The 27027-nt window shown below is 39.6% G+C and overlaps 1 long non-coding RNA gene across 9 annotated transcripts in view; it reads right to left on the minus strand.

Moving 5' to 3' along the window:
• Nucleotides 1-27027, minus strand: part of LOC143648606 (uncharacterized) — an 88290-nt gene that overhangs the window by 58764 nt on the left and 2499 nt on the right. For 7 of the 9 annotated variants that reach the window (XR_013158666.1, XR_013158662.1, XR_013158665.1 and 4 more), the window contains exons 3-8: nucleotides 23978-24022; nucleotides 18884-19062; nucleotides 18469-18577; nucleotides 14213-14380; nucleotides 10551-13742; nucleotides 4784-4907 (exon numbers count right to left, since the gene is read on the minus strand). This is a non-coding gene — a long non-coding RNA (uncharacterized LOC143648606). The remainder of the gene's footprint in view (nucleotides 1-4783; nucleotides 4908-10550; nucleotides 13743-14212; nucleotides 14381-18468; nucleotides 18578-18883; nucleotides 19063-23977; nucleotides 24023-27027) is intronic. The other 2 variants (XR_013158660.1, XR_013158664.1) reach the window with 2 other exon arrangements.

The following is a 27027-nucleotide window of genomic DNA, read 5'->3' on the forward strand; positions in this document are numbered from 1 at the left end:
TTTACTTGGACGGAGAAAACTACCTAACATTGCTAAAAGAAATCAAAGATCTATATAGGTAGGAAGACATTCCCTACTCATGGACAGAAAGGCTAAATATAGTTAAGATATCAATTCTATCCAAATCGATCCATAGATTCAATGCAGTGCCAATCAAAATCCAACAACCTACTTTGAAGACTTGGAAAAGCTAGTTACCAAATTCATCTGGAAGGGAAAGGAATCCTAACAGCTCAAAGCATTCTGAAAAAGAACGAAGTACGAGGATTAACACTCCATGACTTTAAAACCTACTATAAAGCCACAGTGGTCAAAACAGCAAGGTACCGGCACAAAGGTAGAAGCATTGAGCAATGGAATCAACCTGAGAGTGCAGGAATAGACTACCAAACCTACGGTCGACTGATTTTTGACTAGGCCCCCAAATCCTCCAAACTGGGACAAAATAGTCTTTTCAATAAATGGGCATGGGAGAAGTGGATATCCATACCCAAAAAATGAAAGAAGACACCTACCTTATAAACTATACAAAAGTTAACTCAAAATGGAATAAAACAACCGAACGTAAAAAATAGCACTATAAAGCTTCTAGAAGAAAACTTAGGGAAACCTTTTCAAGCCCTAGAAGAGGAGGTAGCTTCCTAAAGTTTACAGCCAAAGCACAAGCAACAAAAGAAAAATTAGATAAATAGGAACTCCTCAAATTAAATGCTTCTGCACCTCAAAGGACTTTGTCAAAAAGGTGAAGAGGCAGCCAACTCAACGGGAGAAAATATTTGGAAATCGCACATCAGACAAAGTTTGATTTCCTGTACATACAAAGAAATCCTACGACTCAACATCAAAAGAACAAACAGCCCAACTATAAAATGGGCTGAAGATATGAACAGGCATTTTTCTGAAGAGCAAATACAGATGGCTCAAAAGCACATACAGATGGCTGAAAAGCACATGAAGAAATGTTTTTCACTGGCTAACCGATATGCAGGTCAAAACCACGCGATAACCACCTCACATCTATAAGAATGGCTGCTATTAAACAGGAAACTATAAATGTTGAAGAGGATGTAGAGAAATTGGGACACTTATGCACTGCTTATGGGTATGTATAATGCTGTAGCCACTATGGAAGACAGTTTAGTGGTTCCTCAGGAAACTAAATTTCAAGTTGCCCTATGAGTCAGTAATACCATTACTTAGTATATACCCAGAAGAGCTGAAAGCAGTGACACAAACAGACATTTCACACCAATGTTCATAGTAACATTATTCACTGTTGCCAGAAGATGGAAATAATCCAAAACCCCATCAACACACAAGTGAGTTAACAAAATGTGGTATAAAAATACGATGGAAGGGTGGGCCACAGTGGCTCAGCAGGCAAGAATGCTCACCTGCCATGCCAGAGGACCCGGGTTCAATTCCTGGTGCCTGCTCATGTAAAAAAAAAACAAACAAAAAAAAAAACGATGGAATATTATGCAACAGTAAGATGAAATGACATCCTCAATCACAGCCTTGAGGACATAATGCTGAGTGAAATCAAACAGACAAAAAAGGATAGATACTATTTGATTTCACTTTTATGACCACGATAAAAGGTAAAATCAGAGGCTTATAATACAGAATACAGTGGACTTAGAGACAAATAGAAGCTAAAGATGGCTGAACGGTTAGCTAATGAAGTTGAACTCCAATTTAAGGCAACAGATAGAAGTGAAGGCAGTTCTAAGGGGTCTATAAGTAATAATACCATATTGAAAATGAACAAGATTGAAAGGGGTTGCTTGGAACCTATGCATCCCACTGATTAACACGATAAATATAAATTAGTTCTTGCAAGAACTACTTCAAATGCATGACTCATGTACAAAGAATGTTTAAGTCCAGGGTACAGGGAAAACTGCTATTGCAGACTATGGGCTATGCTTGAAAAGAAACCATCAGCACTACCACAGCAACAGCACAGGTAAATAATGGGGTAAGGACAAGAGTTAAGAGGAGGTTTAGATTTCCTATTTGGTGAGGGGTTATCTTTCTCTTGGGACCAATGAAATTATCTAAAATTGAGAGTGTCGATGGACTGTGCACTTTGGGTATTACGCATGATGCCTGATGAATGCAGGTGGCTGAAAGACACACTCTGAAAAGTAGATTGGCAAATGATGGTGTACATGCATGATCAGATGTTGTGCTGCTACAAAAGAGAAGAAAGGTGTGAGGCATGCAATGATGTGAATGAACCTGTGGGACATCCGGTAAGGCAAAATAAGCCAGAAATGAAAGAACAATATAGTATGATCTTCTTAAGAATATGTTCATAAGAAAATAGGGGTCTAATCTGTAAGCTTTTATAGCAGACACACAGATCAGAGTGGTAATTATTATTTCTGAATTCTGAGAGGCTGTTATACACACACACACACACATACACACACACACACATGAAGCAATTAGTTCAGACATTAAAGAAATTCAGAACATAGGGGTTAACAAAGATATTGTCTATATGTCAGAACCACACATGCTCTTTGAGACCAAAGAAAGAAACGTTTATTTGATGAAGAACCTAAATTTTCTTTTTAGCACATAATCTAACTCAACCTATCTGTACAGCTCATTTGAACAAGTGAAACAGAGGGAGCCCAGAATATGAAAGAGGTCCTTTAGTCCTGTATAGCTTAATGTAATGCCTGGATACATCCTAGAGTGTATTAAGCAGATAATCAAAAACTATCGGTAAAGTCCACTGAGGGATGGGAGAAAAAATATGGAACTATTAAACTTTACCACCAGGGAATCCCCTGATACCTTGTCAAACATTAGGGACACCAAAATCAACAGGCCAAGCCCTTGACCTTGAGGCTGACTCTTGTGAAGCTTACGCATGCAATGGAGAAGATCACGCATGTAGTGGAGAAGCTTAGCCTACCTACAGGTATGCCTAGGAGTTACTCCTGGAGGACCTCTTTTGTTGCTCAGATGTGTCTTCACTCTCCCTAAGCCCAACTCTGAAAGTGAAATCACTGCCTTTCCCACTATGTGGGACATGACACGTGGGGTGAAAGCCTCCCTGGCAGTATGGGAGATGACTCCCAGGGATGAGTTCAACTCTGATACCATGGGATCAACAATTTCATTCTGATTAAAAGGTAGGAAAGAAGTGTAACAAATAAAGTATCGGTGGCATACAGAGTTCAAAAAGAGCTGAGAGGGTACTCTGGAGGTTTTAGATATTGCTACCTATCATAACCTGCCAAACCCCAACCAGGACCATTCCAGCCAGTCCTAAGGAACACCTAGGGCAATATATGTAAGATTCCACAAGGGTTCCATGCACTAGGGTTACTTTCCAGAAACATACAACCTCCAGATGGGTCGCTGGACCAGAGTAAGTCCTGAAACCTACAGGGCCCAGCTTCTCCAGAACATCAGATAGTTCCGTCTCCCTACCCCATATTAGTGACAGACTCTTCCGACATGAAAGTTAGAATGGCCATAGCCCAAACACCACTAAAGAGATGGGTAGAAAGATCAAAGGTGATGGTGCAGTTATAAAGAGAAGATAGGATTTAACAAATGAATATGATTGCTGAATTATTAAATTGATGTCTCTTTTAGTCTCCAGGATCTTAGAGCAGATTGAAGTAAAAACCTAAAACTGTGGAATTGTAACCCATGCCAAACTCTGAAATCTATTCTACAACTAACAGTGGTGCTGTGCTTTGAAATTTATTGCTTTTTTGGATGTTATGCTATTTTTCACAAAAAAGGAAAAAAAAAGTAGATCGTGATGATAAAAAAACAATTTATGCCTTCTAGCCTCCTATATCCTGGAGCAGCTAGAAGGAAAAATATGAGAGGATCGTATGGTAGCTCGTGACAAACCCTGGAATCTATCCTGTAAGTATTTGTTGAAGAGTACTTTGAAAACTATTGTTTTTTTATTTCTTTGCTTTGTATATATGTTGCATTATACAATAAAAAATTTATAAAATATAATAACAGCAGGGGAAAAAAATAATTGAGTGTAACCTTCTGACACAGGTTTAAAATAAACTTAAGGTGACTGAAAAAATAAAAAAATAATACAGATATGTATTATAGTTATAGGACCACAAGGAGAAAGCCTAAAAGAATATAGTCCAAACCGTGAATTTAGTACTTAACATCTTTCCTTACTGATGAAATGTTAAAAAGACTGTGGACTGTAAAATAAAATATAAAGGCAAAACTCTGAAATTCTAATTCAGTCGCAGCCCATCTTTGAAAACAGGAAGACTGTTTAGTTCTTATGACTATGGGCATGAGAACCAGATTTCCGGGGTTCGAATTCAAGCTCTGCCTCTTATCAGGATATGTTCTTTAACCTTTTTGCGTCCTTTGTCCTCATTTCAAAATTGGGATAACAATGGCCCCTACCACCCCACCCCCCCACCCCGATGGTTATAAGCTCTGCCCTAGGCCTTCCTTTCTTCATTAAGAAGACAAGACAGACTTATTCTCAGATTGGGGTGATACTAGTCTTTGTGCACACATAGCGCCTTCCAGGTGAGATGTCTCAGTAGCTTTGTGTCTAAATAAACTGCTACTCCATGACCCCTGTCGTTGACAACATGAAGTGAACAGAAGCTCTCTGAGCCCCAAATTTCTGACCCCTAAAATGAATGAGATAATGTCTATTCTAGTTCTATGCCATTATAATTCTATCATTTAACAGAATTTCCATATGGCAGTCACCTATGTAAGGGCTTCTCGGGAACACACAGTCCAGGGTTCTTACCTGCCCAAGGTACTTAAAGATGCATGATAAAAGTTGATCCTGTGCTTGAGCGGACAGCAAAGATCCATCGGGAAATTATGAACCAGCTCCCTCACCACAGTTTTTCCTGCTTCCTCAGCAGAGTCTAGGAGGGTTTGAAAAAATAAAATGAAAATTTCAAACTCAAACCTCAGCAATGACTAAAGGGTAAAAACTGGACAGTATGATTTCACATGCCTAATGGCAACTCAGAAAACATTTTAAATTAACACCTGACATTGTAAGAATTCGAGAGTTTTTCCATGCAGAGGAGGACTCCAAGAGACGTTCTCTCATGCAACACGCAAGGGGTTTATTACCACACATGCATGGGGCTCACTGAACACGCAGGAACAGAGAGCGCCCCAAGCCTGGGTTTGGGGAAGCTTTTAAGGGGTAGGAGGAGGGGGGTGAGGGTTGAGCATGGGTCATAGGTGCTGCTTCATGCAAGAAGCAGATAACAAACATTTTGCAAGAAGCAGCTAACAAACATTTTGCAAGAAGCAGATAACAAACATTTTTCGTGCATGAGTCATGGGAGCTGCTTCATGCAAGAAGCGGCTGTCTCGTTGTGCAAAACTCCCTTACTCAACCTTCTCAGTTGCATTCTTAGATAAACTTCCTCTGGCAGTTACAACCTTGCATAACCAAGGCAGCAGATAACCGCCCCTGGGAAGTTCCGGGTTGTTTTTCTTAGCCTGATGGGGCCCATAACTCTTTTCTTTACAATTCTTAACTCACACCAAATGCATAGCAGTGAATATAAAATGACACAAATGCTTTTGCTGGATATTTCTATCATTCAGAAGCTAAAATATATGTAAATAGCTAAATTAAGCAAGAAAAATTAGCTACTGTTAAGCTTTATAAAATCCTTCTTTACAACATCATTCCAGAAAAATAAAAAAAACCCCAAAACAATGATCAAAATAAAAGAATACCCTAAAGAGGAGGAAGTTTAAAGGTGTATTTTTTTTAAAAGCTTAAGATGACTTAATTTCTCTTGCTCTTTTGAATAAAATTCCACACTCAGGAGGGTTTTATTAAGCCCCCGAGGTTTCTGGCATTGGGACATACAAAAACATGTTCAAAACAAGAGAACATCAGCACGTCACAAAGATGAAAGGACGTAAAATAACAGGCTCTTGAGAAGTAAATCAGATAAGTTATTATAAAGTTAAGAGGAAATGTGAGCCTTTGCTTGGAAAATTAAAATGTACACTGGCCTTGGGTCAATCTGAGAGCAAAGGTTTGACTGAACCCTTCAGACCGCTACAAAATAAAAATATGAGGTCCCTCGTAAACTTGGTTTCTAAAGTAAACGTAATAAACCTTGAAACTCCAAAAGCTGGATATGAAAGAAAGGAAAAAGAAGTTCAAAATAACGGGGTGGAGAGAACCTAGTCCCATCCTATAAATCCATCAGGGAAGCAGTGCAGGGAAGAATCAAGACATCATTCAGCTGAAGGACTAACATTCTTTTGCATACAATAAAACATATCAAGAGACCCCAGAGTAAAGATTAGGAAAAAAATCTTATTGTGAATACTTAAATTTTTAAATTTATCACGTCAACTGGGGAATAAAACTACAAGCCAACAGAAACAAAGCTGGGGGAATTGCGATGGGTGTTATGACAGAGGGGACTATGGTCCCATGAGCCCAATCTGGACACTTAATGCCCAACCCCGTTGCTTCCTATGAAACGGAGATCAAAGGATATTAAGGAATGACGAGAAAGAAAGACACAGACGGGTTCAGGGGGTCTGAAGCTTACCTTAGACAAACAACAGACATCAGACAATTTTATCTTAACCAGATCCTGCTTATATAATGCAGGATGACAAAAGGCGTGCATGCATTTCCTGAGGGAACAAAGTTCTTATCTCTCAGTGCTCTTCCTTCATACTTAAAATAACCATTTGGGGTAAACAAACATTCTCTTCCTCCTGGACTGTTCTACATAAATCAGATAACAGAAAGTAGTTCACTGCCACCGCCACCCTAATGCCATCTACTCCCAACTAGTTCCGCAGGTCTTATGTTAATCCTATCTCCTACATTTTCCCTCTTTCATTTTATTAGCCGAGGTGACTGTGCCTGTAAGAGAGAAGTGTGGAGAAAGTGTAGAAAGGAAGACTATGAGTAAAGATAAAAAGAAGGAAAATTAGATATGACATATAAAATCCAGAAGGCAAAAGAGTAGAAGAAAGTACTACCCATGCAGTAATAACACTGAATGTTAATGGATTAAACTCTCCAATCAAAAGACACAGTCTGGCAGAATGGATTAAAAAACAGGACCCATCTATATGCTGTCTCTACTCAAAGGACACAAGGCCAAGGACACAAATGGACATTTACACACCCATGCTTACAGCAGCATTATCAACAATTAACAAGAGATGGAAACAGCCAAAATGTCCATCAACAGACATTTGGCTAAACAAACTGTGACATTTACATAAGATGGAATATTGTGCAGCTGTAAGACAGAATAAACTTATGAGGCATGTAACAACATGAATGGACCTTAAGGACATTATGCTGAGTGTGATTAGCCAGAAACAAAAGGAAAAATAGTGTATGGTCTCACTGATACGAACTGACATTAGTGAATAAACTTGGAATATTTCCTTGGTAACAGAGACCATCAGGAGATAGAAAGTGGGAAAGATATTGGGTAATTGGAGCTGAAGGGATACAGACTGTGCAACAGGACTAGATACAGAGACTCAGAAATGGACAGCACAATATTACTGTAATACAATTATGTTAAAACACTGAATGAAGCTGCATATGAGAATGACAGAGGGAGGAGGGCTGGGGCTTAAATGAAATCACAAAGAAAGATAGACGATAAAGATTGAGATGGTGTAATCTAGAAATGCCTAGAGTGTATAATGACAGTGACTAAATGTACAAATTAAAAAAATGTTACTGCATGAGGAAGAACAAAAGAATGTCATCACTGCAGTGTGCTGAAGAAAATAGATGGTACTTAATATTTTAAAATTCCAACTAATGTGTGAGACTAAAGCAAAAAATGTTTACTTGGTACAAATCTATACTTTGACTAGTGCATCTCCTAATATAACTTATGTAGATAGTTGATTGAAGACCTTAAGTACATGGAACTTTGTATAGGACGTGAGATTTTGTTGCTTTGTTCTTGTGATGCCCTGATGAATCCCAGAGTGATTTGATCAGTTAGTGGAAAAGCATTTGCAAAGTCCCCTTAGGGGAATGGTGAAAACGGGGGAAAACGCAACTTCCCCAAGTTGAATTCTTGATATTCTCACAAGCAGTGTGGACAACCAAAGCTATAGACTGAGCCCCCAGTCTTGGAGTTTGTTCACATGAAACTTAACCCCACAGGGGATAGGTCAAGCCTACTTAAAATTAAGCCTAAGAGTCACCCCCAAGAGAACCTCTTTTGTTGCTCAGATGTGGCCTCTCTCTCCAGCCAACACAGCAAGCAGACTCACCACCCTCCCCCTGTCTACATGCGACATGACTACCAGGGGTGTGGATCTTCCTGACAGCGTGGGACAAAAATCCCAGAATAAGCAGAGATTCAGCATCAAGGGATTGAGAAAACCTTCTGGACCAAAAGGGGGAAGACTGAAATGATACAAAATGTCAATGGCTGAGAGAGTCCAAACAGAGTCCAGAAGTTATCCTGGAGGTTATTCTTATGCAGTAAGTAGATATCACCTTGTTATCCAAGATGTAATGGAGAGGCTGGAGGGAACTGCCTGAAAATGTAGAGCTTTGTTCCAGTAGCCATGTTTCTTGATGATGATTGTATAATGACAGAGCTTCCACAATGTGACTGTGTGATTGTGAAAACCTTGTGTCTGCTGCTCCTTTTATCTACCTTGTCAGCAGATGAGAGGAACATATGGAATAAAAATAAATAACGGGGAGCAAATGTTAAAATAGATTTAGTTTGAAATGCTAGTGATCAATGAAAGGGATCAGTAAGGGGTAAGGCCTGTAAAATTTTTATTTTTCTGTTTGTTATATTTTTCTGTTGTGTTTTTACTTCTTTTTCTGAATTGATGCTAATGTTCTGGGAAATGATCATGCTGATAAATATGCAGCTACGTGATGATATTGTGAACTGCTCAGTGGATGTGTTGGGAATGTTTGTTTCTTGTAATTTTTTTTAATTAATAAAAAATTAAAAAAATATTCTATAGTTAGGTTTTATTTGGGGAGGGAAAGGTACTCCAAATTTGTAAAAAAATTTATGTGCATTCCTATTTAATACTCATTTAACAAATATCTGCTGACACCTGTTGGGTGGGGGTAAAAGAGTAGAAAGGCCTTGCCTACACAGGGCCAACATTTCAATGAATTTTACCTTCAGTAAAGTCAACTTTTAAGCCTGACATACTTGGAGTATATTATCACAAATTCTCTGACCATCAAAAGTTAGGAAATATTTTGTTACTCTGATAATCATCCCTAGTGAACTTTACAAGACACTGTTCAAAACAAGTTGCAACTACTGGTAAGACAATTTATGTACCCATTAATCGAAAACAAATCATTTCTAAAATAATTTGTAAGGCAATAAGCAGTCTTAACTGCAGCATTGCTACAGGGTCTCAAATTATGGCACTGCAAATGGAAAGGAAAATTACTGCATCATAATTCTCTTATAAACCAAACTATAAAAATCATATTGCGAGATGCAGTTATGTTTTCTAAACGCCGTTATCAAGATACAGTCAACTGAATACATGACAATGATTCCCATTCTGTAACTGCATTTTATATCAACGGTCAAGTTGTCGTCATTCTCCCCGCCCCCCCCGTAGCCCCCCCGCAACCCCCCCCCCCAGTCGATTCTGATGAGTAGGATGTGGGCGCTACACTCCAAGTGCAGCACCTGGAATGATCTGTGCTAGAACTACTTTGTTCCCGGTTTGGGGAGGTTTTCATATGTAAATGTTGTCGTAGACAGGAGCCCAGGATTAACTACCTCGGGAGGGGGTGCGACGGTTGGGGACCGGAGGCTAACGCCGGATTTCTAGCGGACTTAGGCCGAGCAAATACTTTTTTTTCTCACTCAACTTTTTAGGTGTCACTTTGAGACCAGAGCCTCTAAGAGGGTTACGTTCACCACTCGAAATAAGTAGTCACCCCGTCTGTTTATTAACCCCATTTCCCAGGTGCAGGAATCCCGGAGGAGACGGGTGAACACCCTCTCCAACTCCTCCCCGGCCTGGGATCAGAGTCCAGCCGTCGACGTGCAGCGGCCTGAGCAACAGGAGAAGCGAGACCGCCGCTCCGCCAGCCCCACAACCGGCAGATGCTCCCGCTTCCCCGCCCCCAACCCTACTCGCCCGCCCGCGCCTCTTTCTTAGCCCCTTGCTGACTCCCGGCACCGCGAAACCAATAACCGGGCGTGAGCAAAGAGCGAGCGCCCCTGAGCACTTACGGGGTGAAGTTAGAGGAATAGGCCGGGACCGGAGCTGTGGGAGGTCCGCAGGGGGCGCGGAGGGCCGCTCCAGGTCGCCGCCCCAGGGCAGGCGGTGGGGGAGGGGTGTGGGGTCAGCTCCCGGGGCTGCCGCGACCTCTCCGGGCCCCAAGCCGCTCTGCGAAGGCCTCGCCGCCTCGGAACCCGGGCAGGAAGCGTCCCCACCCCAACCAATGCTTTAAATCTCGGGCGGCGGGAGAACCAGTGCCCCGGCCCCGGCGGCAGGCCCGTCATCCCCGTGCCCCAAGCACCCCTTACCTCCTGGTTGAAGGCGTTGACGGCGTCCATGTTCGCGCTGTTGCGGCGGCTGCTGCGGGCCCGCCGGTCACATAGACCTTACGCCGCGGCGGAGCGAGCCGGGGAACCGGCTGGGCCTGGGGGACGGGGGAGAAGCGGCGAGCGGCGGGGCCAGAGGCCGGGGCAGGAAGAGGCTGCGGCCCAGGCGGGCTGGCGGGCGGGCGGCTGAGGCAGAGGCGGAGGAGTGGCGGGCCCCAACTCAGTCCCGTTCGGAGGGTGAAGAAAAAGAGGCGGCGGCGCTGGGCTCCAACATGTCCGTTTGGTGGTGGCGGCTGCGCTCTGCGTCTCGCTGACACGGCCCCCCGCGCCCTCACGCACTGACATGCACTGGCTCACACTGGCCAGACCGGCGAACGGGAGGACCTCTCTCTCCCTCGGCAAGGGCCCGAGTCCATGCTGCGCGGAGCACCCTGGAGGGTTTTATTAAGCCCCCGAGGTTTCTGGCAATGGGGCATACAAAAACATGTTCAAAACAAGAGAACATCAGCATGTTACAAAGATGAAAGGAAGTAAAATAACAGGCTCTTGAGAAGTAAATCAGGTAAATTATTATGAAGTTAAGAGGAAATGTGAGCCTTTGCTTGGAAAATTAAAATGTACACTGGCCTTGGGTCAATCTGAGAGCAAAGGTTTGACTGAGCCCTTCAGACCGTTACAAAATAAAAATATGAGGTCCCTCGTAAACTTGGTTTCTAAAGTAAACGTAATAAACCTTGAAACTCCAAAAGCTGGATATGAAAGAAAGGAAAAAGAAGTTCAAAATAACGGGGTGGAGAGAACCTAGTCCCATCCTATAAATCCATCAGGGAAGCAGTGCAGGGAAGAATCAAGACATCATTCAGCTGAAGGACTAACATCTTTTGCATACAATAAAACATATCAAGAGACCCCAGAGTAAAGATTAGGAAAAAAATCTTATTGTGAATACTTAAATTTTTAAATTTATCACGTCAACTGGGGAATAAAACTACAAGCCAACAGAAACAAAGCACTGGGGGAATTGCGATGGGTGTTATGACAGAGGGGACTATGGTCCCATGAGCCCAATCTGGACACTTAATGCCCAACCCCGTTGCTTCCTATGAAACGGAGATCAAAGGATATTAAGGAATGACGACAAAGAAAGACACACAGACGGGTTCAGGGGGTCTGAAGCTTACCTTAGACAAACAACAGACATCAGACAATTTTATCTTAACCAGAGCCTACTTATATACTGCAGAATGACAAAAGGCGTGCATGCATTTCCTGAGGGAACAAAGTTCTTATCTCTCAGTGCTCTTCCTTCATACTTAAAATAACCGTTTGAGGTAAACAAACATTCTCTTCCTCCCGGACTGTTCTACATAAATCAGATAACAGAAAGCAGTTCACTGCTGCCACCACCCTAATGCAATCTACTCCCAACTAGTTCCGCTGGTTTTATGTTAATACTATCTCCTACATTTTCCCTCTTTCATTTTATTAGCCAAGGTGACTGTGCCTATCTTAGGCTGCCCTTAAGCTCTGAAGGAAGGGTTACCCGTCACTGGCTACCAGTCAAGCTCTCAGACTTTGATTTGGGAGGGAGCCAAGAGTTTTTACAAGAATCACACTGTTTAGGGCGGTTTTGCTTGGTGACTGTGCCTGGCTTAGGTTGCCCTTAAGCTCTAAAGGAAGGGGCTTACCTGTCATTGGCTACCAGTCAAGCTTTCTGACTTTGATTATTTGTTGTTTAACACAGCTGAGGAGGAAGAGAAAAAGTATAAACAGCCCCAAACCTAAGCCTATAGTAGTCAAAGAATGCTGTGATTTCCACCAGTAAATAGGATTACGATTTTTTTTTTAGCTCTTGGGTAGGTAATTGTATAACATCACCTCCATAGGCTACATGTAAATTATTTTGAGATAATTCTAATACCCTTTTTTGTAATTCAAAGATATCAAGATTTAAACTATCCGAAAGCCCCAAAGATGCCTCTTTACCTTTTCCCATTCTATTTCAGATAGGTTATATGTTAAAAGGGATAATACAAAAACTGCTCTCATTCCAGTTATACTTTAAACTTCATGAAAAATTTAAATTATACATTTGATCTCCAATATCAACCAATGTCATCTCTATATCATATAGTCTACTATTAATTTGCTCATCAATATGAGATTGTCTATGCCACAGTTCACTGGCGTTTTTATGCCATTCTCTAACAATGCTGCGTCTGTACAGTTTGCTGCAATGCAGTTCCAGCGACCCTCCACTGTGATACTTCCAATGATTCCAATGACAGCTGCCAATAATGAGTCCAATTAGTCTCCGAGTCCTTCTTAGATATTCTTTTGCCAAATGGATCAGTATATGTGTTTCTGGAGAGGATTGCAAAGATCTTGACATCTGCACCGGCAGCCAAATACCTCTTCTTCTCCTTGCTGCTATAATCGTCTCATTTTTCTGCAACATAAAGGCTTGGAGAAAAGTGAACAGAGAACAATTCTCACAATTAGAAGTTTGATTTCTTATATGCATATGACCTTTAACAAACATATATGGATCTCTAGTACATATATGGATACAGTGTTTATGGCTGCTATTTAAAGAAAAGGCTGGAATGTTAGGTTGGAGAAACGGGGAAGGGCATTGTAACTGGAGCTGCGGAGGCTGTGTCATCCCTCCCAATCTGACTTCCAGAACTAATGAGACTGTGGAGTTAACACGCATCTCCGGGTTCCCACCTGAACCTGTCTCCCGGTTTGGCTCCCTCGCGGCCTGGGGGACGCGGACACTCGGCGACACCTCTTACTCGGCTGCCGGCACAATGGCGCAGGGGGCCACCCGGGCACACTTACCACCCCGAGCGCCTTCAGGCGGGCGGCCCTCTCGAGGAGTCCTTCCACTGGGGTGAGGGCCCTGAGCATCGGAGGAGCGCAGAGTTCAGTTTCCGATCTGAGGGTCTACGAACGTTGCTGCCTGAAGACTTTGCCTCCTCTTCACCCTCATCGGGATTCCATACTTTGCCAGTGGGAGGCCCTGCGGGTTGGCCATGAGGGCGGATTCCTCCTGGCTGGTAGAGGCCCAGCTTCCATAAATTACCTGGATGCTGACCTAGATCTTGACTTTCTGTTATTTAACATATGCCGCTTAACCTCTTGAATGCAAGGTTGTTCCACTTCCATTTCCTTTAAAAAAAAAAATTATGAAGAGGCAAGATGCCAAAATCTTAAATGTTAGACTAAAAATTTCTTTTCCTCAAACAGCTGTCTTTCGTAATTTGGTTTACTAATGAAGGAGCAGCACTAAAAAACAACGTTTTAAGAAAGTTTACAAGACTGTAAGAAATGCTTCCTCAATTATGGAAATCACTCTGAAAAAACTACATACCATTCTTAGTAAACCACCACATAACTCTGTCAACTAGACACTGGTTAAGCATTCTGTATGCTACATCAATGCTCACAGAACCCCCTGGAAGTTGATATTATGCCCACTTTCCAGATGATAAGTTGGGCACACAGAGGATTTATTATATAACCAAGATAACACTCTTTCTTCAAACTAAAAATATGAAGATAGCAAACAAATAGGTAGTTATCTGCATATAATCAAGGCAACCAAAAAGATAAACAATGATGTGGGAACAAAGTTTTACCTGCTGATGTGCCTTCTGTGTAAGTGGTTCATTTTGTGCCTGAAAAGAAGCTTGGAAAGACTGCTGAACTGGTGGAGCTGGAGGAATCACAGGCTGAGTCATGGGAGGAAAAGGAGGTGTAGGAAGAAGTCCAAATCCTGGCATCTGTCCATTAGGAGGAAGTGGAACCTTTAGTTTTTTGAAAAGTATAAGAGTAGTTTTTAAGTGACAGATATGAAAAATAATTGAGAAAATATTTAGCTACTTTTTATCAGAGTAAAATATCTCTAATAAACTTTGGTAAAGGAAAAACCATGTACATGGTTTGCACAAAGAAGATGATGTGTCATGCAACGTTGTGTAATAATTTATATTACAATCTTTTTCCAAAGAACTGTTTCATATGCAAAGGTATAGGTTAAAAATCTTACAACTCACTTTATAATGAGTAACATAGCTTCAATTATATGAAGAAGCAATTTGAAACGGTGATTAAAGTCAGAGGTGTCTTTACAACTTTAAAGGCCTTTTGGGAGGAGGAACAACCAGAAGCAATGACTTCACGATGTTTTATTTACTTCAAGGGTACTTCCAACTAACAAACATACTTCTAGGGTTCCAAATACCATAATAATAAAGTAAACTACAACCTAACATATTTTTACATGTGCAATTCAAATGTAATACAATTAAAGTAATATAATATCAAAAAGTGCTATTTCCAAATTATGTAACAACTTTCAGTAATTACTAAACATTTAGATTTCTTATTTTAAACAGACATAAATTACTTCTCAAAATTCATTTTTCAATCACTTCATATATAGATGGACTGAACATAATATAGATAAGAAAATGAATATACTCTAACAGAGATTTCTCAAAACTCTTTCTCAACTAAGGCTATGAACGAGTACTCCCAAGCTTGGCTGTGCAACAGAATCACTGCATGATTTAAAAAGAAAAACAGATTCTCTAAAGACAGATTGAAGCTCTGAAGTGGGTCCAGGACTTGTATTTCTTAAAATGTGCCCAACCCCCCACAATTTAGAAGTATAGCCAAGTTTAGGAAACTTTGAATTAGAGGATTTACTAAAATAAATCCAATCATCAAATCTCCACTAACTTCCTACAATTCTCCAATGTGCTATACTGCCTTTATTTCAGATTTCAAACCATATTGCTGAATGTTGAGAGCTGAAAAATAAAAGCATTTGATGGAAACTAAATGTTTAAGGGAGAAAGTCCTGCCTATTTGAGAGGGAACTCATGAAGTTAACAACTTTTAATAGCTACTATGAAAAGGACCTAATGATTCCGTTAATTCAAAGAGCACAAAAGACTTTAGTTCCACAGAACTGTACACAGTTCTAAATTTGCAAAACGAGTTCATCTCTGGCAATACTTTTCTGTTTATAACTGAAAGCACCTTAAAAGTCTTGTTCTCCCTTTTTTTCCTCAGATGTGGCCTTTCTAAGTCAGCTCAGTAGGTGAGCTCACTGCCCTCCTTCCTACATGGGACATGACTCCCAGGGGCGTGCAACTCCCTGGCAATGTGGGATAGAAATCTCAGGACAAACTGGGGCCTGGCATTAAGGAACTGGAGGGAAGCACCAAATTGTTGAGCTATGTTCCAGTAGCCTTGACTGTTTTTTTTTTTTTCTGCAGTACATATTTTTTAATCTATATTTTTATTGTAAAACTTAAGAAACATTTATTTGTACATTGTACAAACATTACTGACATACATTCTATAAATGGCATACAATCAATGGCTCACAAAATTATCACATAGTTGTGTATTCATCACCATGATCATTTTTTTGAACATCTGCACCTCTCCAGGAAAAGAAAGAAAAATAAGTAAAAACTCATACATACCATACCCTTTACTCCTCCCTCTTCTTACTAACCACTAGTATTTCAATCTACTCAATTTATTTTAACATTTCTTCCCCCTACTATTTATTTTTTATCCATATTTTTTACTCATCTGTCCATACCCTAAATAAAAGGAGCATCAGACACAAGGTTTTCACAATCACACAGTCACATTGTAAAAGCTTTACAGGGCTACTGGAACACAGCTCTACAGTTTCAGGTACTTCCCTCTAGTCACTCCAATATACCATAAACTAAAAAGGGGATATCTATATGTTGCGTAAGAATAACCTCCAGGATAATCTTTTATTTCTGTTTGAAATCTCTTAGCCACTGACATTTAATTTTGTCTCATTTCTCTCTTTCCCCTTTTGGTCAAGAAGCTTTCCTCAATCCCTTGATGCCAAGTCCCAGCTCATCCCGGCATTTATGTCCATGTTGCCAGGGAGGTTTACGCCCCTGGGAGTTATGTCCCACGTAGAGTGGGAGGAGGGCAGTGAGTTTGCTTGCTGTGTCAGCTTAGAGAAAGAGAGAGGTCACATCTGAGCAACAAGAGGTTCTCTGGGGGTGACTCTTAGGCCTAATATTAAATAGACTTACCTTATCCTTTGCAGGATAAGTTTCATAGGGGTGAACCCCAAGATCGAGGGCTCAGTGTATTGATTTGGTTGTCCCCACTGCTTGCAAGAATATCAGGAATTCTCCAAATGGAGAAGTTCAATATTTCCCCCTTTCTCCCCACTCTCCCAAGGGCACTTTGCAAATACTGCTTTATTCACTGCTCAAAATCACTTTGGGATTTTTCAGGGCATCACACTAAGCTGGACAAGCCAACAAAATCTCATGCCCCAGTCAAAGTTATATGTACTTATGGTATTCAATCAAACTGACCATACAAGTTCAATTAGGAAATGCACTGGAGTCAAAATAGAAATTCTGCACCAAATAATCTTTTCTCCCTTTAGTCTCATACAGAAACTGAAGTTTTAAAATATGGATGACATCTATTTTCAACACCCTGCAATACTGACATTTCTTTGTTCTTCCTCATGTAAAAACATTTTTTAATTTGTACATTTAATCATCATCATTGTATGCACTAGTCTTTCCTAAATTATACCTTAGTCTTTATTGCCTATCTTTCTGTCTGGTTTCATACTTGCCCCCAGCCCTTCTCTATCATTCTCACATTCAGCTTCATTTAGTGTACTTACATTATTGTGCTATAAGCAGGTAGCATTATGCTACCCATTTCTGAATTTTTACAATCAGTCCTGTTGCATAATCTGTATCCCTTCAGCATCAATTACCCAATCTGTACCTTATTTCTATCTCCTGATAACCTGTGTTCTTAAATTCAATTCTCCAAGTTCATTCATTAATGTTAGTTCATATCAGTGAGACCATATAGTATTTGTCCTTTTGTTTCTGGCTAATTTCACTCAGCATAATATCTTCAAGATCTATCCATATTGTTACATGCTTCATGACTTTATTCTGTCTTACAGCTATTTAACATTCTATTGTATGTATAACCACAGCTTGTTTAGCCACTCATTTGTTGATGGACATTTGGGCTGTTTCCATCTCTCGGTAGCTGTGATTCTGGAAGATGAGTATATAAAGATGTAGCTTTTACATTGTGACTGTGTGATTGTGAAACCTTGTGTCTGATGCTCCTTTGATCCAGGGTATGGACAGATGAGTAAAAAAATATGCATAAAAAAATAAATAATAGGGGAACAAAGGGTAAAATAAATTGGGTAGATGGAAATACTAGTGGTCAAGGAGAGGGAGAGGTAAGGTGTATGTATGAGTTTGCCTTTTTTTCTGGGGTGATGCACATGTTCTAAAAAATGATTGTGGTGATGAATATACAACTATGTCATGATACTGTGAGTCACTGATTGTACACCATGTATGGAATGTACATGTGTGAGAACTTCTCAATAAAAATATATTTTAAAAAAAAGTCTTATTCATCAACTAATCTTGTAGGGGCTACAAACAGCAACCTACTGTTTAGAAAACGCTCTAAAGCATCCGATGATACAACATTTGCAGAGAAAAGATCCCTGCAAGGGAAACAGTTGTACAACTAAACAGGCTACTGTCTGGAAACGAAATCATAACCTCTCTTTAAACTATTTTTAAATGAAATACCTATCATTAGAACAAGAACATGTAATTAATATTTAGCATCTTTGTTTTAATTACAGCAAAAAGTAACTCAAAGCTAACATGTACAACAGCTTTTACTGGAGTTGTAGTACAATCACAAAGCTAAATAACAGTGGTCTAGTTACAAACCATATGTTCTAATAAATAATATATATTTTTTCTAATAAATAATATTTTGAGTGAAAAAAACCCAGCTGCAGGAAAACTGCCGGTACCTGTGGGTGCATTGAATCCTGTTGTATTCCCATCATTCAAGGTTGAAACTGATCCATGTTCTGATGCTGTGTATAGGCTGGCTGCTGTACCCCATCTCCAGGAAAGCCACTAAAAGAGACGAGAAATCAATCGTTGTACCATTTAGAAGCACGTAAGATCCTCAGCCACATTTATACTACAGAAATAGAAAGAAAGTTACTCAGGAATTGATGAATCAATTTTTGACTGAATCATGTATTTCCCCATATATTCACTACTACCTCCAATTTCAATCTAACACAAAATATCACACCCATTTAACAAAACAATGACTATATGAAAACTGATTTTGTTCTGAATGTTACTTACATTTATGTTTTTCCAGATTTACCTATCTTATATCTGCCAAAGAATTTCTTTTTTAAAGAAACTTACAACGGTGCCTGTGGAGGAGAAGGAGAAGCAGCACGTGCAGTAGTAACAGGCACAGCAGCAACAGGTGCAGGAGGTGCCGCGGCAGGAGCAGGTGTAGTAGCCGTAGCAACAGCGTCTTCTTTCTTTGAATCTTCCACAGCTTCTGGTTCATCATCATAAACAAATCTATCAAGCAGCTTCTGGAATAGGTATGTCAATATTCCATTTCAAAATTTAGATTGTAACTCACTGCACATACACACATAATCTACCGACAAAAAATCCATATATTTTACCATTATCTATCGTCAATAATCCAACATGTTCCCACATACAATGTCGCTTTTCCACCTGACCTTTAGAACCATGGTTCACAGACATAAACAATGTTTATATGAATGAAATTTTAGAAAAGACACATTTTTTAGTCTGCTTTCCCTTTCCCAATTATAAGTGCAGCATTTTAGACTATTTTCTGTATGCTTACTTCAGTTAATTTAGCAGTATAAATATTTTACTAACATTCATTTTTTCTAACTAAAACCTTCTAGCACTTCGTGCACAATGTAAAAAGGCCCACATTTTATGTCACCTGTAAAATGTACACAGACTGTCTTATTTCATTACCACAAATGCCTAGAGAAAAAAATGTGCATACCAAGAGTACACTAATGTGTACAAGTAAAATGTTCCAATATAATAAGAAAATGATATAGGACAGGGACACAAAGAAGTCTCACCAACTGCGCATGAGCTTCTTTCTTAGAATTTCAGAGCTCACCTTAGATTACTAGAGATTTTCATTAAAAAAAAAGAGAGAGAAATCACACTTCATAAGATCACCTGTCTAGAAGAGCAGCCATTTAAAAATATTTACACTTATGCACAAAGCAAGGCAGAGCGCATAATCAACACCTACTATCATGTTAGGTGAACTATATAAGATACTTCATCATCACAAGGATCCTGCAAGATAGGTAGAGTTTCTTTTCCCAAACAAGGAAACTAAAGCTCATGTGATTAAGGAACATAACCAAGATAGTACAGCCAGTAAATGGCAGTAGAATTAGGATACAGACACTGGGCTTTTATATTTCAAAGCCCCCTGACTGTGTCCTTTGCTCTAAAACTGTGTCCACTTTGCTCAAGGAATTCAATCTCAAATTCTTAAATTGGTGTTGTTCTGAGAGAAGTGCTGGAAAATTTTGTTTCTAATTTACTGAACTGATATCGGAATAAAGAAGGGAAGCCCTCTCCTTGGAAAACACGGTATATATGACTGAACCAAGTGAAAACTGTGATTTGGGACAGAGCTAATTTGTGTTTCTTTCTGTAAATTTAGGTCAGGTGATTAAGTCTTAAAATAGACCAATATTTTCTGAACATCCACTATGAATCAAGAACCTTTGCTGTTTTACACTCATTAGCTTATTTAACACTCAAGAAAACCATAAACTATACATACTATCATCCCTCTTTTACACTGGTGACACTCAACCTTTAAGTAATTCAACAACAGGACAGAGTCAGTAAGTGGTGGGAACCAAAATGAAATCTCAGGTCTAAAATTATACACACACACAAAAACAACAAAATAAAAAAAACTATAATCTTTGCATAAACACAAGCAGCATGTTTTTTAAGGCTTTAATATTTATACCTGTTGCTTTGAAAAAAGACCTGAAGCAATTAAAAATTTAAACCAGTTGCCCTTATGAAGCTTACTTCTGTAATAAAAAACAGAATATACTTGTGATTAGTGCCCAAGAATCAGCTCCAGAAAAATCTCTGGTGTTGTTCAAATATGGTATCTCTCTAAACCAAACTCTGACCTTTCCCCCTATGTGCGACATAATCTCCAGGGGTATAAGCTTGGCCCTGGCATCGTGGATTAGCTGACCAAAAGGGGGAAAAGAAATAGAGTTTCAATGACTAAGAGATTTCAAATCAAGTAAAGAGGTCATTCTGGAGGTTCCTCTTATGCGAGCTTCAGCCAGGTACTGCAAACTGCCACAAGATGGCAAACCCTAACCCACAGTATTCCTGGAAACCCTGAAAGATATCCTGGCTTTATAAAAGTTTACTTCAGTTTGTTTTTCAGAGACTTAAGACCTCCAGATTGTTTCAATACCAGAGAAGCTCTGAAACTCAGAAATATCGGACTCTCCAAGAACAACCGGTGTCATCATTCCATTCCTGTGTCCCTTCATGACCGTATCCTTTTTCAGCCTTGAAGCAGTTAAAAGAGTCATCACTCAAATATCCCTCAATATTGAGAGATAATTATCAAATGAGAGGGAGGAACTGTAACCGAAAAATCAGGGTTTAAAGGATGATTTTAATTACTGAATCATTCTATAGATATTCCTTTTTGTTTTCTGGTATACGGGAGGAGACAGGGAAATATCTGAAAATTCTAAATTGTAATCCGGCTGCCTTGATCTCTGATAGCCTTTATCTTCTGCCCCTGTGATTGTAAAAACCTTGTGACTAACCTTCACTTGTACCCTTTATCGAGTTTTTCAACTTTAGAGTCTTGTAATCACTAAAGACAGCGCCTAATGTTTATTAATGAAGGGTCTTGCGTCAACCCAGAACGAATCCACCCCAAGACCAAAGTTACCTTAATAACTGAGACTGAATCGAACCAAAATGGGCCCACCTGACATCTGCAGTAGCTTAGACTTTAACCTATAACTCACCTATACCCTATAATATTCTGCTATTTTCTTACCTGTGACTAAGCATGTAATCAATCTGCACAAGCTTATAAATGAGATTACCTCTAATTACATCATCTGGGACCACTGTGCTGATGATCCTAAACCCTGCACATATTTTTCTCTAACAAAACTATCAGAAATTACTCACATGGAAAAAGAATGCAATGTGACCCTTGCCATACAGCACACACAAACACAAAAACCCTTATCAGAATTAATGCGGTTTGAGACAGATTTTGGGCCAATAGGCCATCTGCTCTCCTACTACACGCCTTGTAATAAATGCTTTCTCTCTTTGACAAGAAGAAAAAAATTTACAGTAGGGCCTATCTAAAAGAATTTCTTATTACCTTTTAGTAAACTGAAGATGTACATGAGGCAACAGAAATAAGTTGTACCCCTTGACTACCTTCATATACTTTTTAATCAAAGGAAAAGCAAAGGGACAAGAGGGGCCAAGATGGCGGCTTAGTAATGTGCGCGTTTTAGTTCGTCCTCCAGAACAACTACTAAATAACCAGAAACAGTACAGAACAGCTCCCGGAGCCACGTCAGTGACCGGACACACAGCATACCCCAGTCTGGACCAGCTGGACCGGCTGCAAGCCTCCCCCAAACTGTGAGTTCCCCAAGCCACGGCAGCCAACACCCGGTGCCCCTCCCCACAGGCGGCTTCCCAGAGGGAAAGGAAAGAGACTCTAAACCTGGTCAAGCAGAGTTCGCTCATTGGGCTCACAGAAATTGAGGAAAGGGGAGGAAAACAGAGGTTTTAGTGGCTGTGTTTCTACGGAGACTTGGCAGCCTCTGGATTCAGCAGCGGGACTTCTCAGGCTGCAACTGCCCCAGGCATAGGCAGAAACGGGCTGCTTTCAGGGCTGTCTCCCACCTGTGCCTTCCCCAGGAGAGGGGTGAAGCCCAACTCAGGTGGAATCCCTCTCTCAAGACCCCAGGGCTTGGCAATTTGAAGCCATTAAAACCAGCCTACAACCTCTCCTCTGTCTCTACCACGCCCCCAGCAGGGAGAGTCTTCCAAAGTTAAAAGTGCCGCAACATCTTTTGCTGGTGCGACCCACAGGCAGACGCGCCACATACTGGGCAGGATGAGAAAAACAGAGCCCAGAGACTTCACAGGAAAGTCTTTTAACCTGCTGGGTCTCACCCTCAGGGAAAACTGACACAGGTGACACCTCCCTCCTGATAGAAGGCCAGTTTAGTCTGGAAAACCCGGCTGGAGTCTTTAATACCTACATAGACCCTCCTAAGGGTGGGGAGGGAAAAGGCACCATACAAGCAGGGCAAGAAACAAGAAAACAAGAACTGAAAAGTTACCCTCTGTTAAACAAAACCTAAGCTAGAGGTCTGGAAAACTAAAGGTCAAAGAACAGATAGACAACAAATTCATCTAGCAAGAAAACCCTAGGTAAGAGAAGTGAAAGCAATCTCCAGAATAAACTAATTAAGGTAATTAAATGTCTAGACGCCAGCAAAAAATAACAAATCACACCAGGAAAACTGAAGATATGGCCCAGTCAAAGGAACAAACCAGTAGTTCAAATGAGATACAAGAGCTGAAACAACTAATTCAGAATGTACGAACAGACATAGAAAATCTCATCAAAAACCAAATAAATGAATTGGGGGAGGATATGAAGAAGGCAAGGAATGAACAAAAAGAAGAAATGGAAAGTCTGAGAAAAATCACGGAACTTATGGGGATGAAAGGTACAGGTGGTGGCATATAGTTAATTTCATTTTTTTTCCATTTTACTTATTTATACTTTGATTTGTTAACAAACCATTTTGAGCATTCTTGATTTGTTGGAGTTTTAACCTCTATCCCTAAGTCAATATTCAAAGGCCATAAATTAGAAATATTTCCACATTTATGTTTGTCAAGTCTATATGGGATAGCTCCAGGTCAGGAGGACAAGACAAAGATGTATAGAGTCTCCGTTCTTCTGCGCCCACCGCAGGCATAAAACAACAGAGAACTGTAGAAAGGAAAAACGGTTTAATTGTGATGCAGGTAAGGAAAAGTTGGGAAATTGTTATAAAGTAATAGCCAAAATATTATTCAGAGGAAAGTTAAATGTCAACAAGGTAGACAGGGGCACATTAGACTTAGAAAAAGGCCCTGCCCAATAACAAGAAACAATGTTGAGAGGCCAAGTGCCTCGCTCACAACAAGTGCTCAATCAACTGAACTGGTGTAAATAGAATGTGTTTTCTTAGCTTTTGTTATGAAAAGAGAACATCTGATGATTAAGGTAACCTCTAGTGACTCCTTTTTAGGAGAACGGCTTTAAAAATAAGCATCCGAATTACGGCTTACAAAGTAAATTACATACACCGATCTTAACAAAAATGAGGTATTGATGAAATGGATAATTACCTTTTTGATGAACTTTTCTACTATTCGAACAACATGCTTATATAGCTGAAAAGAAAAGAAAACTACCATTAGTCAGTAGAAAAATACAAATAAAAACGAGATACTACTTCACACATACTAGGATTGCTATCATGAAAAAAAAAGTTATGTGTAGTTGTGGGTGTGGAGATACTGGAATGCTGGTGCAATTCTGGGAGGAATGTAAAACAGCACAGCTGACAAGGAAAACAGCTGGTGGGTCCTCAAAATGTTAAACTTAGAATTTCCATATGACCAGGCAATTCTACTCCAGGGTATATATATTTCCCAAATAATTGAAAACAGGGATCCAACAGACATTTGCACACCAGTGTTCAACAGGCATTATTCATAACAGCCCAAAGGTGGACACAACTTAAATGTCCATCAGCAGATAAATGAACAAGATGCAGTATATACATCAAATGGAATACTATTGAGCCATAAAAAAGTATAAGATTATGCTACATTCTACATGTGGATGAACTGTGAAATCATGCTAAAGCAAATGAGGTAGACACAAACGAACAAACACTGTGTGGTTCCACTTATTTGAAATATTTAGAATAAGCAAATTCATGGAGATAAAAAGTAGAATAAAGGTTACCAGGACCTTGGGGAAGGGGGAAAGGGAAGCTATTGCTTAAGGGTGTGAAGTTTCCGTTTGGAGTAACAAAGTTCTGGAGATAGTGGTGATGTTATACATTATTATGGATGCACATGATGTCACTAAATTACACACTTTTAAAAAAATGGTTAAAACGAAGCTGGAGGTCTCACGCTGCCGGACTTTAAGGCATATTATGAAGCCACAGTGGTCAAAACAGCATGGTACTGGCATAAAGATAGATATATCAACAAATGGAATCGAATAGAGTGCTCAGATATAGACCCTCTCATCTACAGACATTTGATCTTTGATAACGCAGTCAAACCAACTCACCTGGGACAGAACAGTCTCTTCAATAAATGGTGCCTAGAGAACTGGATATCCATATGCAAAAGAATGAAAGAGGACCCGTATCTCACACCCTATACAAAAGTTAACTCAAAATGGATCAAAGATCTAAACATTAGGTCCAAGACTATAAAACAGTTAGAGGAAAATGTAGGGAGATATCTTATGAATCTTACAATTGGAGGTGGTTTTATGGACCTTAAACCTAAAGCAAGAACACTGAAGAAAGAAATAAATAAATGGGGGCTCCTCAAAATTAAACACTTTTGTGCATCAAAGAACTTCATCAAGAAAGTAGAAAGACAGCCTACACAATGGGAGACAATATTTGGAAACGACATATCAGATAAAGGTCTAGTATCCAGAATTTATAAAGAGATTGTTCAACTCAACAACAAAAAGGCAGCCAACCCAATTACAAAATGGGAAAAAGACTTGAACAGACACCTCTCAGAAGAGGAAATACAAATGGCCAAAAGGCACATGAAGAGATGCTCAATGTCCCTGGCCATTAAAAAATTGCAAATCAAAACCACAATGAGATATCATCTCACACCCACCAGAATGGCCATTATCAACAAAACAGAAAATGACAAGTGCTGGAGAGGATGCGGAGAAAGAGGCACACTTATCCACTGTTGGTGGGAATGTCAAATGGTGCAATCACTGTGGAAGGCAGTTTGGCGGTTCCTCAAAAAACTGAATATAGAATTGCCATACGACCCAGCAATACCATTGCTAGGTATCTACTCAGAGGACTTAAGGGCAAAGACACAAACGGACATTTGCACACCAATGTTTATAGCAGCGTTATTTACAATTGCAAAGAGATGGAAACAGCCAAAATGTCCATCAACAGACGAGTGGCTAAACAAACTGTGGTATATACATACGATGGAATATTATGCAGCTTTAAGACAGAATAAACTTATGAAGCACGTAATAACATGGATGGACCTAGAGAACATTATGCTGAGTGAGTCTAGCCAAAAACTAAAGGACAAATACTGTATGGTCCCACTGATGTGAACCGACATTCGAGAATAAACTCGGAATATGTCATTGGTAACAGAGACCAGCAGGAATTAGAAACAGGGTAAGATAATGGGTAATTGGAGCTGAAGGGATACAGACTGTGCAACAGGACTAGATACAACAATTCAAAAATGGACAGCACAATAATACCTAATTGTAATGTAATTATGTTAAAACACTGAATGAAGCTGCATCTGAGCTATAGTTTTTTGTCTGTTTGCTTGTTTGTGTCTTTGTTTATTTTTTTCTTTTTCTTTTTCTTTTTTATTATTATTTTTTTCTTTTTTTCTCTATATTAACATTCTATATCTTTTTCTGTTGTTTTGCTAGTTCTTTTCCTAAATCAATGCAAATGTACTAAGAAATGATGATCATACATCTATGTGATGATGTTAAGAATTACTGATTGCATATGTAGAATGGAATGATTTCTAAATGTTGTGTTAATTTCTTTTTTTTCTTTAATTAATAAAACAAAAATGGTTAAAACGGCAAGTTTTAGAACATATATTTCACCACAAAAAAAACAGGAAAATTACTGTTCAGATGAAATATTTCTACATTCCCTGTAACTATAAAATATTTAAAACCTTAGAATTTGTAAAATTTAAATTCTCAAGATACTACTGAATAGAACCATAAGAAATAATCCACATACAAACACTTAAAAAAAACTAAAAACAAATCAGAAAGGAAGTAAAACAGAAAACTTCTAAATTCCCCCAAACCATAGCCCCTTTGCTTAGATTTTAATCAATAAATCTTCAAAAAGCAGCATACTGTTATAGGAAACAAGGTACAAAAAGGACAAGAACAATGGATTCAGAACTAAAAACATGTAATTTCTAAAGTGAGTCACTTGCTGAAGTATTATCATGGGTAAGACATTTAACCTCACTGAGCCTTCATTTTTTATAAAAATGAGACTAACACAAACATTAGGGACACCAAATCAATAGGCCAAGCCCTTGATCTTGAGGCTTGCTCTTGTGAAGCTTATGTATGTAGTAGAGAAGCTTAGCCTATCTACAGCTATGCC

The sequence above is a fragment of the Tamandua tetradactyla genome, chromosome 10 (assembly GCF_023851605.1).
Source record: "Tamandua tetradactyla isolate mTamTet1 chromosome 10, mTamTet1.pri, whole genome shotgun sequence".
NCBI lineage: Eukaryota > Metazoa > Chordata > Mammalia > Pilosa > Myrmecophagidae > Tamandua > Tamandua tetradactyla.